This window comes from Falco peregrinus, chromosome 6, assembly GCF_023634155.1.
Source record: "Falco peregrinus isolate bFalPer1 chromosome 6, bFalPer1.pri, whole genome shotgun sequence".
Taxonomy (NCBI): Eukaryota; Metazoa; Chordata; class Aves; order Falconiformes; family Falconidae; genus Falco; species Falco peregrinus.
The window spans coordinates 50,459,186-50,480,568 of NC_073726.1; the positions used below are offsets into that span (position 1 = coordinate 50,459,186).

Consider the following 21,383-nt stretch of genomic DNA (forward strand, 5'->3'; position numbering starts at 1 on the left):
TCATGCAACTGCTTGACATCATGTCTATATTATCAAGGGAACTCAGCTGAGAGATCCCTGGAGTAGCTCTGTACAGGCTGCTGTATCTTCACAGAGCAGCACATTGCTACATGAGGATAATGGCTTAAGTCCCAAAGCCCAGACTTGGGGTGTCCTTGCACAGAGTGCCACAGCACAGAGTATGTTTGCACAAACTTCCTTTAAAAATAAGTTCTACAATTCCCAAGTCACTGAGGCAATCTTAAATATTAGTCCTTTTGTCTTCACAGTGAATCACATGAGAACAGAAATGAAATTTTACTCTTTGCCATGGATGCCTAAATGACTTCAGGATTTTTATTCTCTTTTCAAGTTTACTATTTGAATCATGTTGAATGAAAGAATTAGAAGCTCTCCCAACTTCCACGATCTCCTGTTGCTGTCCAACTGGAAATAGGCTGACTCATTTCCTAATACTAACAGGGATAAAACAAGTTAAAAGTGGTTAACTGCTACTATACAGATCTAATCACTAGGAGCAAGCTGAAAGTAAACTGCACATATTTGTCATCATTTAAACAATTCAATTTTTGCCAGCAGTAAAGAATAAGTATTTGAGATGCTGCCAGTAGATCCTATTTTTTGTTTAGAGAAAATGGCGTTACTTTGGATGCTACAGTTAACTTGCCTTATCTTTAAAATAATAAATTGTATGTGTAAATACAGGTGTAATAATTCTTCAGCATTACAAGTGGAGAGTTTTAACTGGAAGTCTTGGCTTGATCTAAGAATTTGTCTTAAGTTTGTCCATGTTTCTTAACAATACAAAATGGTCTGTGTGGTATTACAGAAATACAGTGTCCAGTCTCTGGAGATCTGGTTGAATTTTCAAATGTTGTTTCAATCACAGCAATAACAAGGAACAAGCTAGAACAATATTCACTCAGTGCAGATAAAAAACTTACCATGTGGAAAAGAGATTGTGCAAAATATAAGCAGGAGAGATGGAAGACACGCTATCACATAGTCTTCATCCTAACACAATCTATGTAGCACAGAAGCAGCTGTGTCACAGCCATTGCTGTGGTCCACCAGATCTATCGCTTTTGCCTACAACAGTGTTCAGGATGGCACAACACCAGTTTGCAGCAAAACGCTTCTCCTCAGGTATCTACACCATGTCCTGCCAGCTCTGTAACTACAGAATACACTCATCTACAGCAGGGAAGAAAAAGAAAAATGTTGCAGACGTGACATGAGAAAATGTGAAACCTTCATGAGGCTTCTTTTTTACTTTTTAACTTGTTACCTGATTCTACTAGTGTCATGGCTGTTTATAAGCTTTGAACCCGTCTTGTCACAAAAGAGACACATCCTAGACTTGGTCCCAGAGCTGAAAAGCTTTTCTGAAATATTTGTTTGTTTTGTTATCACTTCAGTAGCTCATAGTAGTTAACATTTGACTGAACTTCCTAGAGCAAAGAGCCTTATTAAGAAATATTGCAGCAAGGACTAAGATACTACACCTCCTTTTTCTTTATTGACAAATTGTTACAGTGACAAACACTGGCAGATATATCAGAAAGCATCTGAAGGAAGGAAAATGTAGTGTTTGCACAAAACATAATTCAGTTCAATCTTAGAAACCGAAGAAGGAAAATCAGAGGCAATGGAAGTGAGTGCAGCCATTGTATTTATTTAGTCCCATGGGCTGGGCCATGATGACAGACACTCTTGTAGTGCAGCTTTTGCACAGCATTTCATATTTCCCACAGTATCTATCATTTCCACACAGCCTTTCAGGCACTCAGCGATTTTCAGAATCAGATTCTTACCCATTTTCACATTCTGCTTTTTAATAAATCCTCTGTTACAATGTTTTGTTAACTCACTTGTAAGTAAATTGAAGTGTGGTCTGCTTCCTCTGCAAAGTACTTGATGCATTCAGTGCTCTGTGTTCCTATGAATATATTCCTCTATCTTTATGCAGGTGGATGAATTCATGAAACGTGATGCTTACACAGAAGTGTTTTGAAGCCTCCTGCAGAAAATGGTAAGATATACAACTGTAGACTTAAAATCTTAAATGTGGCCTAGGAGGATTCATGGGAGGTGCTGTTAAGATTTGTGAACTCAGGGTTATGTTTTTCATATGCATGACTCTAGTCATGATAACATCTGCAGTGGCTCTGGCTTTAGTCAAGATCAGTCCTTGCCTCCTGCCGCAATGAATTTCTTGTTAACTTTACAAAATACTGCAAAAAAAATCTGGTCATTCTTGCCAGCTGCTAACAGTGTGTTGTCAGTACCATCTCGTGATTAATGTCTTAGCATCAAGTTACAAATCTATAAATCTGGCCTAGTAAAACAGAGATACAATATTAGGAATAATACTTGGGACGTTCTAAGTGTGTAAACCAGGGACTGCATTTATTAGAGCTAGGACTGATTGCACCTGTCAAATAGTAGGAGGTCTTAATCTTTCCTGGAACCCCGCTATACTCAGTAAAGTGCGGTACTTCCAGAGAGGTACTCTGCCAGGATAACTTAACTATCCAGTTTAGAATAAGACAAATTGCCAACTAGACTTGCCTCCTTTCTTTTGACAGGGATCGCATCTGCCCACTTTCTGGCATTACATAACTTTATATACACTTAACTTTATATAGGGTGAAATTAGTTAAGATCACTTTTGTGATTGTCCTTTGTGAAAAAGTGCCTGGATTCATAAAATTCAAGAGGTGCACAGATCTATATGAAATTTAATTTTATCCCAGAAGGCTGATAAAAGAGTATGCATCTATATATTTTACAAGCGTTTTTGATAGAGCTTTGGAAATGGCTCTACAAAAAGCAAAGATCTTAATCACAGTTTAACATTCTAAAAATGTAGATGGCTTGACACTCTCAAACACTGGAATATTCTGTTTGGTCTTAGTGATGCTTTTGCATAACACACTGGAGCAGACATTCAATGGACTGCACAAGCATCCTATGGGAAGAAACACAGTGCATGTAATTTACTGATGTAAAGTTTACTTTTCTGACAGTGTTGGTAGATTGATTTATCTGTCCTTTGGGAAAACTCTTGGATGGCCTTTGAAGGTCGCTGATCTCAGTGGATGTCTGAGCCACATTCTGAAGAACAAAGAGCAGCAGATCTGATGGAGGATCAGAAATTAGTTGCACAACAAAGATTTAGTGATCATTTCTGTGGTAGCAGATACCTTCTACATAGACCCCTTAGATGCTATCCATGGAGTTATGATGTGCACAGAAAAAAAAATATAAACCAGGAGTGACTATTACTTAAAATTGTACACCTTTAATCAGTACATCATTTCTTATTCACCAGTACAGACTACTGGACTAAGACCCTGGAGCTATATTCACGACTCTGGGGAACTTTCTCTGTGAAGTCTCAGGCAGCGCAGCTGCTTTAGGAGTGTGCTGGGAAGCACAAGGGGGTTATCAGTGCCTCAGACCCTTCTCATAAGGGGCTGGTAGATGGTGCCCTCCTGGGAGCCCATCTGGACCTGTGAAGTCCTCAGGCTCTGTGGTGCCACCCACTACCCGTAGCACGTCCTTCCCTATCCTGAAACACTGATGAAGCAGACCAACAAAAAGAACCTCACAGCGAGACTCCTGCTGAATTTTCAGGTAGAACAGATGGTGGTTCCACAGGCGACAGACTCTGCTCTGCACTTCAGGTGGCACTGGTGCCAACTTGAACCAACCTCCAGCAGAAAAAAGCAAAAAAAGACACCCATGCCATTCACACTGCTAGGGAACATGTCTCCAATTACCTCCTATTGCTGTTTGTGTAGGAACGATAACTTCACCGTAAAAAGAAGCAAGAAAATAAAGTAGAAATCCCTGTGCTGAAGACAATGTGTTGATAGCATCAGTCTGGTTAGCAGGAAATCTCAAGTTAAAGTCTGTGACCACACAGAAACTATGTGATCAAAATCTGTGCTGCTGAAGGTGTCATCTCAGAACAATGAGCTCTAGGAAACAGACAATAAATAACCTCATGTCAACTTCTTCATGAAGTAAGCCACAAGCCTGCATACGAAGAGTGCTCTGACCATGCCCTGAGTAAGTGTGTTCTGCCATTTTTATGTAATAGTCCTACACTGAGTAGAAATGCATAGATAACTCCCGGCTCTTTAATACTGTCCAAAAGACAATTGCTGGCTGAGTAAAAACCTAACAAAGAATGACAGAGCTGGGAAGCAAATAGAGCAGAACCTCTCCCAGCAGGCCCTCCTTAGCTTGGCCCCATCTGCACTGTCGGGACTGTACTTGCGGTATTGATTTTAATCAGCAGACATGGGATATAATAAGATTTGTCTTTTGTTTAATAGAGGGAATAATGAAGTTTATGTCACTGGGGAGGGGGATTCTTGGATTCTCCCATATTTTAGAATTTACAGACTATTGAACAGCAGGAGCTCTGAGATTTTCTTGAATGAGATACACAGCAAGTAAAATGTTCTATATGAACTAGAATTTTATCTGAGTCCTGATTAGATACGCATTTTGAATGTCCTCAGGCTTGAGTAGAAGTAGTTTAATTTTCCTTCTCACCTTCCATTGTGTTCTCTGCACACACTTAGTGATTCTTCACCTTCTTCCCAGAAATCAACAGTGTCCTCTAAACTCCCCTTAGACATTCTGAAAAATGTTTCTCCATCACAATTACCCTGACATAGAACTAAGGACAAGAGTTTCCACCATCTTTGGTGAAGTGATAGAACTGTTCAGCTCCCCCCCACCAAACAGCGTGGCTGTTTCCCATTAGACAATAATGGTTTGTGGTGGGGAAAAGGCAGAAAGGAAGTTCGGAAAAATATCTCTACAGGACAAAGAAAGTTTCCCTTTCCTAATGAGACCAATAAGCGAAACACCTGCTGGAATAGTATTGCACCTGACAGGCTTGAAGTACATAGGGAACCCCAGCACTTGTGGAATGCAATCCACCAAGCAAGGAACCCTTCAAGTCTGTGAACAGTGTCAGCTTCTTGAGCTTAAACCCTCGGTGGCATGTGTCACAAGGTCATAAGCATCCAGCCTACACCAGCAGAACTCTATAAATTTTACTCATCTGCTGAATTCTTACTGTAGAAGTCAATGAGTTCTGCAGGTTTCTAAACAGCTTTCAACTTGCTTGCCCTCACATTAAATGTAAGATAATGTATCTGACTGTTTAAAGGTTTTATTGTCAAGGCATAAAACTTTTTCCAAATTATTGTCTTTTATTTTCCAGGTTGTAAATTGTTCAAATAAGCAAATCTGATTTTATTTTACCTTATTCTATTGCTCCATGACTAATTTACTTTTATTGCTTTATATATGAACTCCATGGACATTTTACTCTTAGTTCTGAGTGCATTTTTTATGAAAGCACTCTATAAAAGTTTTGTTTGTGGAATGATTATATTGAACATGTTGGCATAAGCTACAAAGCCCTAAATGGTCTGGGACCTGTTTTTTTCTTTCCTTTATCTTTTAAGCCATTGAGTTCACCTGACCATTTCTTTTGCCAGTTCCAGTTTCAGTAATGGACAGGAAAATATTTGCTGTGAAGTATGCTCAGCTCTAGAACTTGTTTCCCAGCTGGACTGCTAGTCCTGCTAGCCTTCAGGGCTCACAGAAAAGCTTATCTGTTTCCCTGTGCTTCTTCCTAAGAAAATCCATGAGGCTTGTTATCTTAGCAGAATTAGTGGTGAAATTGGTTAGAAATGAAGTTTCTAGAGGGCTTTTGTGCTCTCGGATACTAATTAGTTTTGGGATTCTCTTTTCTCTAGCAGTTGTTGGCAATATGTTGTGAATGATTTATTAGGCTTTTTGTGAATGTAAATCCACCCAGATGCTTAGGCAGTGGGCATGTATTTTATAGATGTGATTGTCAATCGATAAATAAATAGTGTGAGTGCTTCTCCGTATAGGAGAGTCAGGAAATGATCAGAACAGGGGTGAAAAACAGGAGTATTTTGACACCAAGACCTCTTTTTGGCTGGTGTCATAGCTTTCTTTCTCCTCAATGTCCTCTGACTCCTATTGTGGTATTTCCTCATAAACTATTGCAGCACTGTAAAGGGCAGGTGCCATGGTGCCATTTGCATAACTTCAAATGTATTGCATTTTGCAAAGTGATATGGACATATTGGTTACAAGGACACACTCAACAAAAGTCATCTCCATTCAAAATATTTTATCTTCAAAGTTCAGGTACAAGGCCTTGAGCTTCATAAAGAATATTTTTTCCTACAGACATAGCCTTCTTTTCTCTGTGCAAATGATCCAAGAGTAGATAAGGGTGCTTTTGTTCATCATTTACAGCTGTCCAACAAATATTCTCTGTGAATGTATTTCAGACTACAGGTGCTTCATGAACTATTAAACTATTTTTGAGTATATGCTTTTCTCAAGGCTTTGATTCACGTTCACTGAGCAACCAGCTGTGGTGGCTAAGACCTTACTGCCTCTTCTCCCCCTATCCCAGCTGTTTGTTACTGACCCTTTGCCAGAAATTCTTGCTCCTGTTCCAGATACAGGAAAACCTGCTGCACCTCAGCTGCTGCTGCTCATAATCTGGTATCTTACTGCAAAACAACTTCTGTTGATAAGTTAAGCTCATGTATAGAACTGTACAATGGAACAGCTGAGGTGCAGTAAAATGCTCTATTCTGCCAGCTTTAGCAATTGGGGGCCATATCTTCTTGAAAAAAGTGCTGATTTAACTAGTTCATCAAGACATACCAGAGCTTCTCTGTTATTGTTTTCCTGACCATATATTGGCCACTGCATTGCTTTTGGATGTCTAAAAACATTGTAAGCAAAGTTAAGAATTTTTGATGAATGTAGTGACATCAACTACAGTAGCATCACTAAAGCATTTGCCAACTCCTGTTACCTGCATGGGTGTTACATATATATTTTCTCAAAGAGTAGGAATTCTTTACTATTCAAAGAAACAAACACCCAAAATTCATTGAGAAGCAAAGATGTGTGAATTTATGAATCTAAGATGGGAAAACTGACTCAGAATGTGCAAAACTATTCTCAAATGGTTACCCACATCTACCTCAAGCTTAGCTGAAAAATAAACTGTCTAAAACTGGTTGGGGGAAACTAGCAAATTAAAAGAAAACTGTGGAAATAGAAAGGGCACAAATCCTAGCCATATACTAAGAGTAAAGTGAAGCATTTACTCTTAGCAGGTTTCTGAATACAAATTAATAAAGCAGACAGGGGAAAAATCTTAGGTTTTTTTATCCTTTCAGTGTAAGTGAAACATGTAAAGGACGCTTGTGCAAAAACAGCTACTTTGACTTAGGTCACTATTGGGTACAGTAAATATTTTCAGCGATGTTCCATTCAGGTTTGCCCTGTAACTATCTGTGCACAAGGGAAGGCTATATGCAACACATATCACTCACTCTGTTTCCTTAACTGGATTGCACAAGGAAAACAGGGGCAAAGAATTTGATCAGATATGTACGTTTCAATGGGATGAAAATATCATCTACTCCAGCTGAAGTCAATCTCTTATTATACTTCAAAAGGTGGAAAACATCCAGACAGAGAATTCCCAAGGTAGGAATCAGTTGTTCTTTATAAATATGACAGTAAAATGCAGCACTGTGTTGAATTAACACTCACCAGACAAACAGGACAACCATTGAAACACAGCCCAATTTGCATTGTTTTACAAACATAATGTGCTGTGAAGTAGCCTAAAGCAGCTGTTACTTAGAATCAAACTGAAGAGAAATTCAAATGATTTATACTGTTAGACCTTTCTCCATTAACAGCTGCTTCAGACCTTTTGCCCCGAGGCAAAATACAGATGGATTTTGCAATATAAAAAGCACAATGCATTGGACTTCAATTATTGGAAATAACAAAGTTTTTAACAGGGAAAGATTAATACCAATGAAGCAGCTTAATAAGATTTTCATGAAAACAAATTACTTTTTCTAGCGTCCTCACATCTTGGGATATAGGCATGTAGGGTATATAATTACTCTAATTACAGGGAAAATTGAAGGGATTTGACTGTAATTGCCCATTAGCTAATTATCCTGAACATGACAGTCACCATACCTGGTTTTGCAACAGCAGATTTCTGAAGGGCGGTACAATACTGGTGACTCTCCATTCTGCTACATGGTTATTGATTATGTTTCCAGCTTACAAGAACTAGAGCTTTCTGAATGTAGTCCCATCCTCCAGCACTCACTTCCGATGCTGTGCTTTTTGCTTTGAGTGGGAAATCCAGGGAAAAAGGAAAAATTGTACCAAAATTTACTATTTACCTTTGACAATTTTTCTACGCTTTGTTTTTGCTGCACTTCATATTTACAACAACTTTCCATGCAAAAAGTCTACAAAACAAAAGCTTTTATTTGTTGCTGGAGCAAGCTGTAGCTTTTAAAGCACAAAGCTTTAGAAAAGAGTACGTTTTATCTTTTCTTAAACTTTCCCTTGGACTTTGAAATTACAGAATTACAAAATTACTGAGGCTGGCAGGGACCTCTGGAAATCATCTAGTCCAACCCTACAGCTAAAGCAGTTTGCTCAGGACAATGACCAGTCAAGTTCTGAATTTCTGTAAAGAAGGGAGACTCCACAGCTTCCCTGGACATGTTCTTTTCCAGTTGTTCAACCACCTTCACAGTAAAAAAAATATTTTCTTATGTATATAGTTACTGACAGTAAATACAGATTCATGAACACATGTAAAAGCTCCTGTTTAATACAGTAATCTTCCTATTGAGTTTTATTTTTGCTTCTACATGGCTTATAGACTCAATCATTATCTTCTGTTGTTACCCTCATCTATACCACTCAGTGGATCCAGTTAACCCTATTTAAGTTGAGACACACTTGCATTTTATTCAATGGAAGTGAGATTTTGTGCTAAGGAAATAAACCCTAGAGGAACTATTCTGTTTTTACACTACCTACGAATAAAATTTGCCACTCCTATCTGATCTAAAACATGCCTCAATTACTATCAAATTCTTATCTTCAAAATGTGATATGATTCATGGAAAAAATATGCAACAAGTCATAAATATACCTCACTACAGTATGTTAGGGTCCTCTTGGGATCTTTTTGGAAAAGTAGTATGTAAATGATGTATTTCTGTAAAGGACTATCTGATTTCCTAGTTAAGTTTTCAACTCACTGGAACAACCCCACAAGGAAATTCTGGCCATTGCAACAACTTTGCTTACCGTGTAGCCCTTCATAGCATCAAGCAATCCAGACAGTAAAACAAAATCAGGCTAGTATAAATGCCAAAAGTCTCATTTCAGTTATACTAGACTTCCCTCGGAATAAAATAATTTGGACTCTCAAACTCATTTTCCACCACGTAGCATGTATCATTCAAAACAGCAGGAGGACCAGAGGTTAGGGCAGGCCTATGAAATCTTTCTATGAGCTCAGAAGATATGCCATCACTGCTGTTCTGTCTCTTGGAAGGAAGGGTTGGAGGTATGAATACTCTCGTATCTTCCTAGAACAAGACCTACCATTGCCAATTCCATGTTGCCCAGAAGAGATCTAAAATTTGCCATCAAAAAAAGATGGATCACCTTGATTAGAAAAACTGATATGTATTTATTTTTTTATTAAAAATATTGAATGAGATTCAGCTCCCATCAAAGCTCATCAGTGTATATCCATGGTCTTTTATGGAAGAAGTATAAGACAAACTTTTGATGCAGTAAACAGTTGTCCGCAAAAAATCAGGGAACACCTAGACTTCTTATTAGCTATTTCAGAATGTGTTGCATCCCCACTGATCAGAGGGACAAACAAATTGACCCAAGAGAACCCTTTTGCCTCTCACTTCCAGGAGAGGGCTGTTGTCATGCAGTGGCATGGATTCCTGTGCGTCTATATATACAATTGGGTTTGGGTATGTTTAAAGTCAGCACACAAGGGGACATACAAAGGGTGAGAAGACAAGGTGGCACTTGATGTGTGTTGAGTTGCAGTCATCCAGACATGCATGAACTAATATTCTCCAAAAGAAAGTCAAACATGTGAAGAGTGTACGCATTTATACAGCAAGCTCAGCTAAGGAAGACAACTGGCAGCTCTACCTGCATGTCTTCTCCCTGGGAAAGCGTAACCAGCTAGGCAGCTGCAGGAGCCTGGCAGGCTTCCCTGCACACACCCTATCAAAACCATTCACACAGGAAAGGAGAGGAACAGAAGCAAAATTAGATGTAGCTCTCTATAGAGCTGTCCCCTGAGCAAAGGGATGATACCCCTCTGCCTCCTTCCAACTTGCTTCTCCCCGGAACGGCTTTCCTGGGTCAGTTACAGACTGCGCCATCTGCCCTGGCTGGGAGGAAAAAGGTGAAAACCCAGGAGTACAGACATAGATTGGTAGGAGGCAAAACTGCTGCATAAAACAAAAGTGCCTGGGGTGAGCTGTGGTTTGAGTCACAAGCAGGACAAAGCAGACTATCACAAAAGTTATTAAGGTGGATACATGCCCAATGGGGAGCAACCAAAATGCCCTTTGTGGTGTCACTGAACAGTAACACAGCTGGCCTGCGGGGCAGGGCAGTTTCACTGGCAATGATGCTTTTATCCTTTACAAAGCCTGCAAAGTGCCTCCTCTGAGTATTTTCCTCCTAGTGCCCTGAAGGCATTCCAGCCACTGCTGCCCAGAGGCTACACATTTTTACACTTGTGTTCTCTTCCTTTCACCCTCCACCTCCCCACCTTATCTTAGGCGTTAAGAGCTATAATACAGATATTAGTTTAGTGTTTGGGTTTGCTGTTCTAAACAGACAAAGTATACCTGAACTTTTTAGCAGCATGATTCACTTGAAAGCTAGTTTTCATGCCCAGCACAATAGCTGAAGTCAGGATCCATTTTACATGTGCTGTAAAGAGGGTTCACAGCTACTGTGCTGTAGGAGGATGGCAGGGGAGCAGGTAATTACAGCCCACATATACAGGTATCCTCATGCCCTGCCAGGCTTCTACAGAAGCCTTTTTCTGGGATTTCTGTGGTCCTGCAGATGGGAATGACTCAGGATTTATAGCAGTCCTCAGGAGAGGCAGGGGCTTGAAGATTTGGAGACATAAGGGCAAATTCTTCTCTTGAACCCACATGGTGGATCGAAGAGGAGAAATTGGCTGTATGAAATAAAGCCAGGTACTGTGACTCTTTCTCATAGGTAAATATTTCTTTAATCTTTTTTTTCCTGAGGGTTATTTTCTGGTATATCCAGCTGTGGCCTGTAGCAGAAAGGAATATCTCATAATGAGCTCTGTTATAAATGGCTCTGAAACACAGTGTTGGAATGCCACTAAAAATATTTTGTCTGTGGCTTTTGCTAAGGCTCAGCTCCTCAGGAAATACTTTCATTGTTTAATGCTGTCATTTTGTACATATCCAATATTTTCTTAATCTGTAACTGGGAATAGTTTATTTATAACAAGCTTATTTTCCAATTGCATGCTGTAAATATGTCTTAACAGCCTTGCCAAAAACACTAACTATTCACTATAACTACTCAGTTATAGGGATTTAACCAGTCTATTAGCTTTTAAAAATACCAGAAGTATGTGTCAAATCCTCCCTTACCCCCCTTTTTTTTCCACTGAAATAGTGGATGTACAAGTTTGGGTCAGGAGTCACTTTATTTGTTAAACACAGTTATAAAAATGAAGGACCGATCGATCATGTCTCTAGCTTTAGCCTTGAGTGTCACTCACACCTCTCCAGAAGTAATTCCAAGGGGCACTGGGACTTAAAAGACACCTACTCTATGTTTCTTCCTTGCTCCTTAAAAATTTGCCACTAGCCTACAATAAAAGCAATTTACAGCAAGACTCAAGAAGGACAGCTGCTCTTGCTGAAGATTTTTTGGGGAGACTCCAGTGCCATCATTAGGGCATCTCTTGTTCTCCCCTGGAAGATGTGAAGGGAGAGAAAAAGGCCCTCTGTTTCTTAAATCTCAGGGTTATTATGTAGATTGCCTGCTGAATTTCACAGCTGGCAAGCAGGTAAGGTTTATAAAATGTGTTTCATAAGCAGCACATCCCATATATTCTGCAACAGGATCCTGTTTGTTTGGGGGAGCTAGCTGATCAAAATTACCTCTCTTAAGAGTCTTGTACTCTTTAAACCCTATTAAGTCTATATATGCAAGTGTTTGCATGTATGCGTGTCTATGTAGAGAATAAAAATGAAGCTATGTGGAGTACAGAGAACTTGTTGAAACATTCATATGTCTGCCAGCAAGTTTGCTGACAGTTTGGGGTTTTTTAATATATTTACACAGCTGTAATATATATACTTTCATGGGGAACATTTTCCATCATTAGCTTTCCAACAGGTTAAGAAGGTTATTCATAGATATATCTACACACAATGAGCCAAATTCTGGTCTCAGCTGTAATAGTGTAAATCCAGAGTCACTCCATTAAAATCGATTGCACTTTTTATTATTTTTTTTTTCCTTAAGCTTGTACCTGGTAACAGAGAGGAATTTGTCCTCCCTGTATTCCAAGATCCCAGCAAGATTGCTGACCTTCTGTACTCAAGCAGATAATCTGCTGGTCATTTCTGTGTCATAGCTGTGGAAACGGTCTGCCGCCTCTTGGTGCATTCTGCAGTCATATGCTTCAGCTGATAAGATGATAAGAATCAATCTTTCTGAAAGCAATGTCCAAAGGCTGTCTCTAGGACTGTTTTCAATTCATAAGTGTTGCCTGTATCTCACCAATATATAAAAAAAAATGTCTAGAATTTCCCCAGGTATTTATTCCTCCCGTCTAAAATCCATATACACACTTTAGCCACACCTGGGGCAAATTGTCCTTAAAACAACATTAAAATGTGGCTTGTGACATGGGCCTGAAACTGATCTTGCCTCTGCCAGTGGAAATCTTTTGTAACTGCACTTCAGTAATTAGAAAGTAATTCCAGATTCCTGTTGCCTTCATAAAGACTGGAATTTGTTCTTCTTTGTTGAGTTGCTCTTTTTAATTAACATAGTTAGACAAGTTTTTAGAGCAAACATTCTTTTTTGGCTGTGTCAGGAGATTTTTAAGTGCTACCTTGTTGCTTGTCTTAGTGTGTCAGCTTTATGGCTGTAGGGATGCTGTCTCTCAGCAGCTCCTGCACTGCCATTTCTTTCCACTGCAAGAAAGTCCGTGGATAAAAAAGAGCTGGAAAGAATTAAGTTGTGCTGGAGCTACAGGGCTTTCCACAGAGACTAAACTGCGCTGTTTTCAGGGTTGCATTAAATTAATTATGTGGGAGGGAACAGTCAAAGTCATCTGAGAAACTGGGGTCACAATCATGTGGTATATGAGCAAATTAAGCAGACTGGAAGGCCTTGATAAAACTTGGACATTGCCTAAACTGAATGATATCTCTATCAAAGCAATATTTTTTTTTTTTGCAAAAGCTAGTTACAAAACAGTAAGTTCCCACACACTGCGGTACTCCGTCTCATTGAAGGACAAGCTGCAAGACAAACACAGAAATCACTGAAATGAATTGGACTGGAAGCTATCTTCTACAGGGGCCAAATCTTCTCACATATTTCTACTCTACCAGACAGAGCTAAGCCATGACGCTCCAGTTTAAGTCTCTCAGCAAGGCTGGAGTAAGCCCCAAATAGGTTGCTAGATTTCCAATTTAATATGGGACTTCCTTTCCAAACAAAGACATAGACTAAAATATTGGGATGTTACCTGTTTCTGCATTTTTCTATGTCTTTAGTAGGAGCCACTGGACTTGAGACTGCAGTGTGGGCAGTCCCCCAGCCTCTTGCATCTTGTTTGCCCAGTCTGCTCCTTGCAACCATCAGCCACCTTCATCTGACAGCAGCAGCAGGGACAGCAAGGGAACACAAGCAAGGGGACAGACATTGCGGACCAGAAAACTGTTGCTGGCTGCTTCAGCACCTGGGTGGCAGCAGCTGAGTGACAAGGAGAGAGAAGAGCGTGAGAGATGGGTCTGAGCAGTCTCATGAGCCTAAAGAGTTAGAGCCCCAGTGGGCTCTGCATGCCTGGCAGCTTCCCAGGCTTGGCTGTATCACTGCCCAGAGCTGGGGCTACCTGCAAATCCCAGCTGCCTTAAAGGTCTGTTATAGAGTGCCTGAGCAGAATACCCTGTGCAAAGATATCCCTGTGGTCTGGTTACACACCAATTTCTGTTACATACAAAGGAAAGGAAAGGAAAGGATTTTCCAAGGAACGGTTAATAAAATCTGTGATAAGGTGCTAAGAAACTCAAACATAAACTCCCTCAAAAATAGTGGTAACTGTGTGAGAAATTCAAGTGTTTGTATAGTGTATCCTATATAATGTAGCTCTGAATGTTGTAATCTTAACCATACACCAGCATGTGTTTTTAAATGTAATGCATTTTGATGTCCTGTTTGCATTGGACTCACTACTGTAGGTCTCTGCAGGACATTCTGTTTACAAAAGAGATTACCAAAAATAAAAATTACAAAACAAAGTGGTGTAAGTTACAGAAATGAGAGTAGGAATGCCTCACTCCGGAAGTTTTTGCCACAAGTCCAGATATAAATAAGGCCAAAGGTACTCACTATAAATCAAGTTGTTTTCCTATTACCTCAGTAAGACAGGAGCTCAACAGCTATCCTGGCCTTATTTTACAGGCTATAACCTCGAACTAGTTTAAATCTACCTTCATTCAGTTCATAGTTCATGAAACAGCTGTTTCTTATCCTCCCTCCCTTATCTGTTTAGTTACTCCCCCAAGCACAAACCCTCCAGGACCATGAAGGTATTCATCAATTGGCATCCAGGGCACTGCTGAACAGTTACTGCTGTTCACCTTATTCCTTATCCCTGCACTAAGTAATTTGGGCACCGCTTGATAATGTCCTCAGTTTCTGTTATAGTACTACACAGTAGTCCTGTTCAACATCAAGGTCCCTTTAGTGTAAATGCTGTTCATCTAAATAGGCTGTAGCTAAAGGGCACAGCAGAGTGAAAGGAACTAGGAGACAATATAACTTTGTCAATGTGATATTTGTCTGGATTAATTATCCTCCACAACAATTTTAATGGTCAAATGCTGTGCTGATGTTTCTGTACTGATTCTGGGTTTGGGGCATGTACAGAGCTGGTGATGAGTTCAAACTAGTGCATCATTCCACTCTGCATATCGATAGAAACAATCCCTGCCCCAAAATTGCTTGTAGCCTGAATAGGCAAGACAGACGAAGGGTACGTAGAGAACAAAGGCGTAGAAAGGAGAATATCTATGGCCACAGCCACAAGCCTGTTCCTGATATGAAGCCTATGCACTCAGCTTGACTACCCGCTCACGCTAAGTAGCAAAGGCAGCCTTGAGCACACAGCTGAGTTGTGAAACATAACTCGTCAGGCAAGTTCACACCCTTCCTAATTACTTTGTGCAAATAGTCTTTTGAGTGAACTATTGTTCACATCAGCACTTAAAGGAAACAAATATAAGCCCTTGTTGTTTCAGCAGCTCCTGGCTATAAACCTGATATGAGATAGCTTTGTGCAACAGCAGGTCTAGGTTGCCCATGAGATCCCCTGCATTGCTACAGAGCCAGACTACTGGGCAATCAGCTACAGCAAGGATTTACCACCCCAGGCAGGTGATACACTCTGGTTTGTAAGTATAAATTCCTGAAGATAGGAGAATTACTTTGTCCCTCAGCCATAATATATGCTGATATGTGTCCCAGCGGGGATCTACTGTGCTCCTTGTTGATGGTTGTAAGGTGGCATGGTAAGTGGATCCTGTGCTGGCTGAAAATATTGCAGCAGCAGCAGAGTTATGATAATCATAAAGTATGGATAATCACCACTCTGTTACCTTGCCTCACTGCTCAAGAATTAGCTCTTCACTTCAGATTAAGGAGCAAATTTTACTGCAGCCACACTCCCTGGTTTTGTGCTGCTCCAGGCAGGACTCTGACCTGAAGCTGGCCCTGCAGATGTTTTTCTGAAAGGCTCAGGATAATATAAACATGTAAAGACTATACTTCATTTTGGAAAAATTGGCCGCTGAATGTAGGTGTTCATCTCATCTTCAAGAAGTGTGAACCACAGATCAACTTAGCTTAATGGTTCTCATTTATTTCCCTAAAACAATTAGTATTGTGCAACATGACCAACCACTTCACTGGAATTTTTCACTGTGACTGGAAAATCTTTTTGTAAGGGCCTAATCAATAGTTATCCACACACATATATATTAATTAAAAAAAAAAAGATATTTTGAGAAATAAAATACTAATTTTTTTGCAGAAAAAAAGTGCTCACCTCAGGTTATATGCAGCAGAAGAAACAAGGGCTGTTTACTGCAGCACACGTGTCACAAAAGCTGCTGGTACTCAGCTGAGCATCCGAATTCTCTGTTTGGAAGAACAGTCCACAGCATGTAGTTAAAATGCAGAGGAGAATATAAAAAAAGTGCAATCCTGTGTGGGTGAATAATCATTTTCTTTGAAGCACAAATCTGACACATATTTCAGAGCTCATCAGAAGCAAAAATCAATTCTGAGATTACTCTTCATTCTAGCTTTGGATGAACTTGAAAAAGAGAACTGGCATCAGCATGAACAGACAGGTCCACAACTATTTCTAGGCCCTTTGCATTTCCAGGAACAGGCAAAACCAACAAACACAGAGGAAATATTCTGTCAAACAGAGCCAGAACATTGTCTCAGTTTTCTTACTCCTCTCACCTGCCTTGAGGGACTGATCCCTGGGAGACCATTGCTGCTTCATAAAGCTCCCAACTGAATAATTGTCCCCTGGGGAATGGTAACTACAGATTCCAATGAGAACAGAGGCAGTGTGGCTCTGCCTCCCGTGCTACCAGCTCCAGGATCAGAGAAGCAGAGAGATGTGTATTATTCCTCCCCTCCATACCTCTCCTCCAGCCAAAAAAGTTTCCCTCTGCACTTGACAAGCGGGGGAAGAAGGAGAAGATGGAGAGAGAGATGCAGAGAAATCCTCCAGTAGCTCAAGGCCATTAGATTACCATCCAAGCAAGAGCTGGGGCTGACATCCAGAAGTACCAAACCGCATGGCCAGCTTTGCAGGGGAAGCCTGACATTCTGCTGGCACCCTGGGGGCCTGCACGGGCTGAGGACCCGGTCCAGCACATTGTTCCACAAAGAGTAGGGGAATCCACTGGCAAGAGCACAGCATCATTTACCCTTGGCCACGTGATATTGAGGGAAGGCTCCTGTCCTTACCCATCCTATGGGCCATATAACCAGGAGCCGCATCTGCCCATTGTCCCCAAGCCCTTACAGAAAATGTTCATGTGTTTGAAGGCCTTTGAAAAACGTGGGGCAGCAATTTTCAATGTAAAATGCCATGCTTAGTGGTGGAAAGAGTTTCATAGAAAGCTTATTTATAATTATTCCTGTTTAACTGAAAGAGAAAGGTATAGTGTCATTTTTTGATTACTGAAGTGCTGCAGCTGCATTAAGAAATTTGTCCAGCAGTAGGGGGTTCACAGGCTCTTCCCACAGCTTTATGTTCTGCTTTGTGCAACATCCAAACTGAATTCAACATTTGTGATTTCTTGAGGCAATGGTTCTCTTAATCTAAATCTTATCTGCTCAGCTGCAGTTTTTATATTTTCCTCTGACTGCACACGTCACATGAGATCGAAGGACACTAGAATTTAGTAAATCTTTTAGAGCTTAAGATTATAAAAGGTGGAATTTGTTTCATCAGTTGACTTTATTAATGCTCTGCAGTCTGAACTGGATTTGAAATTGAGCTGAGCAGCACTCACTAACAACAGAAATAAAATGCACGGTGAGAAATATTTAGTTTATTGATGTCTATCAGTTTTCACTTATAATAACAGAGACAGATGAACTGTACAACAAAGTGAAGAATAAGAAAATCCGTCTATTTCTCTCTATCTTTGCTCAAATAAGATATATTTAGGTATACACTGTCATATTTTTTTTTAACCTTTATTCAAGCAAAGCTCCAATAAAAGCAGAGAAATTATGTTTTTCTCACTTGGTATAAATCAAATCTCATTGATTTATATAGATCTATCACTTTTCAGGTGGCATCAGCTGTGGGGTTTATAAGTTTTTTAGGCATAAACCCTATCTTTACAGCACAGGGAACAGTGAGGCCCATATCGTGGCTGACATTTCTGTGTGGGATGTGAATGAACATGTGTGTGGATGTTTATGGACATGCAAGTGTTCCTCTGTAAAATGCATCTTGTCAGAAACTTTTCTAAGGATTAGGCAGCTGGCTAACCTCTGCAAAACTGTCATCATTTGCCCAGCCTCACTCACTGCCATCCAAAGGGAAATTTTCTTCACAGGAAACAGAGCACTAATTGCTTGCCTAGAAAGGAAATTAATGACTCAACAATTGTGACCAACAGGCTGCATTTTCAAGATAGCCAATCCTGAGAAATGTCATCTTTGCCAGGCTATAATTTCCATTCACTGCTTACAGGTTTTTTGAGTTTAAGTGGGTCTTTTTAATGGTGGAAACAAATATAAAACGCCATGCGGCTGTGGAGCTGTATCACAGGGCAGGTCGCTACCCTCCCTAGTGGTGTGCATGTACTGGAACTGCTCATGCTGGGCGAGAGACACCACTCTGGCAACTGCAGTCCCAGCCCTGCCTCTGCACCTTATCAAATCCACGTCAGCACTCATTAGAAGCCAGAGCACAATTCTTGTGCCATGGTACATCAAAGCTCCACTTTGGAAAATGTCCCTAACAAGCAGAGCTGCACTGCTTTGATAATCCATTACTACGCATAGTTTCAGGGCAACATCAAGCAAGGAGGCACGTTTAGTTTTTGCTGTTTGTTAAAAACAGTGACAACGTGAAAAGGAGAAAGGCTTCATTTCTAACAACTCTCCTGGAGGTGGAGAAAGGCAGTTGTTCTCCATCCACGACAGATGAGTCATTAAACATGAAGATGTGTTTCTTGCAGAGCTTTTACATCATATTTATCTAGATCAAATGGCCCATTGTTAAGGGCTTAGACACAGCCACAAGTCACGGTATTCTTCTTCCACTTCTCATAAAGTGAGGTAACTGTACTGCAATAAATATATTCTATACAGGTAATTTTCTATCAAAGATATGTTGATATTTGATCAGTAAAGAACCCATTCTACTTATAGCACCACATGGACCCACAGCCTACAGCTGCAATGAAGAGAAGTGCATTGCCTTTTGCATGGCCCTTCCAGTCAAGAACAGTTCACCAGTTCATCTCTGTTTTAAAGACCACCAACTGCCAAAAGCTGAAGCGAGGCAAAGCATAATACTCTGATTTTGTGCAGAAATCTAGAAAAAAGACAACATAAAATGCAGCTGTGATGAATCAGATTAAATTTCTCCAAAGATAAGAGAAGTTGCAAGGTTTCTTTAAGGTAATGATAAGTAAATAGGCTACAAGCATGTATGTGTAACTACTTTGGTGAAACCAGAGTTGTGTTCCCACCAAAGGCTTTTATGACCCTATTCAGCTCACCTGTATGTGGCAAAGTGTCTCTGGCTCTGATTAATATTGTATGTATTATAGAGGAGCCAACAAATTCACTCAAGAGAGAAGAGAGCAAGGAAGAATCAGAACAGAGCCAGAACAAGTACCGGTAGCTATTCTTCAGAAATGCCTTAAACGACTTTTACGGGATGAGTGGTCCCAGAGGGGAGCTTAGATGTGTCACCAAAAAAAGTGGTTTCTAATAAGTTTCCGCTGCATGAGGGGAAATGGGTCTTTGCTTATTCCTTTTAAATGAACAGGATGGCAGCAAAGATAGTCAGTTCCACAGAAAGTTAAAATTTATTTTCCTATTGGATCCTATCCAAATGTGATTTCATGCCGTGGAAAGGTTACCACTGATTTCAGTTCCAGTGGATGTTGTCTTTAGGCCCCAGCCAGAGGCTTCCTGTTGCACCCCTCTTCATGCAGCGCTTGCCGAGGAAGACGTAGCCTGGCCTTCATCTGCCCCACTGCAGGTCTGGCTTGCAATTAACAGCAGTGGCCCCCAAAGGTGTATCACGGAAACCATGTAATTTCTTACCCGCCTTTTGCCCATAGACATGAGTCTGGTTCAAGAATTATTTTCCATACAGGCTATGAAGTATTCTAAGACAGAGATTTTTAAATCTGTATCAGTAACTGTAATTTCCTGTTTACAGCTCTACCCAGGGATATCAGAAAGTCAAGTACTTATATCTTTAAGATGAATGGCAATTCCATTGAATTAAGCACATATGCAAGTGCTTTATTGGCTGGCTTCTCTAGATAGAGTACATAAAATATATAAACTGTATAAAGAAATAATAGCCAAAATAATTTGTTCTTAGGCTCAGAACTAAACAAACTTAGAAATGTATGAGGAAAAAAGTTCCTGGGTTTGACTCAACCTTTACTGGGGATTAAAATCCTAGTAACACACGGTCAGTGATGTAAAACAAGAAACATGGTGTCTAAATTAGGGAAAGATACCAGATGTGAGGAAAACAGTTGGAGGGAAGTATTTGGGAAAAAAGGGTAATATGACAGATGATTTTGAATCTTCTGCAAGTTTATTTTTTCATATTTAAAGCTAAATCAAGTAAGAAGTGGAGATCTGTATTAGCTCTATGCCCAAAGCAGCCGCAAGGGCAGAGCAATACACGCTGAGCTCTGCATACGTCACAAGATGAGAACCTGCAGCATGTGCAGCAGGTGCAACAACATCAGAGACCATTACAGCTCAAAAGGAGCAGCAACATTGCTTGCACCTGTGAGGTGTGATGTATTTATATGGCAGGCCCTCACAGATCCAGGGATATCCAATGTAAAAGCCCATCATTTAAATTCTTCAATATATATGTTTACAGAAGGGGCTGTGAGCCATTAAAAGGAAAGGACTGGGAATTCCTTATGTTTTGGAGGAGGGGGCTCTGTGTCCCATGCAGCTTTTTTCAAAATATGAAGGAGACACATGAACCTCAAGTATTGAGCTGGTCAACAACAGCCAGGAAATTCAAAGTCAAGGCTGCCACTGTGTCCTTGGTTGACCCTTTGATGCCCTGGGACTGCAAGAGCTTCAGCTCAGTATGTGGTCTTGTGTGTCATTTTTGTCACAGTACTTATTAACAGGTGTACAAATTCTGCCTGCAACGCTGCTGCTTTATCCAGTGTGCATCCAAGATGAACCTGACACAAGGCACAAACGAATGCCAGAATCCTGCCCTTCATGTTGCAGGTCTGCCCTCGCATTATCCCTTGTGTTACTGGAAGCGGTCTGCACAGATTGATTTAAACCTCCTTTTATCATGTGACAAGAGACAGAAATTATTAAAAAAAACCATAAAGCAAGTGTTTACTAAGATGTCT

General features: G+C 40.3%; 1 long non-coding RNA gene across 1 annotated transcript in view; it reads left to right on the forward strand.

Annotated features, from left to right (window-relative positions):
* LOC114013652 (uncharacterized) overlaps positions 1 to 21,383 on the forward strand; it is a 43,941-nt gene that overhangs the window by 13,938 nt on the left and 8,620 nt on the right. The window contains exon 2 of the long non-coding RNA XR_003556757.2: positions 1,970 to 2,032. This is a non-coding gene — a long non-coding RNA (uncharacterized LOC114013652). The remainder of the gene's footprint in view (positions 1 to 1,969; positions 2,033 to 21,383) is intronic.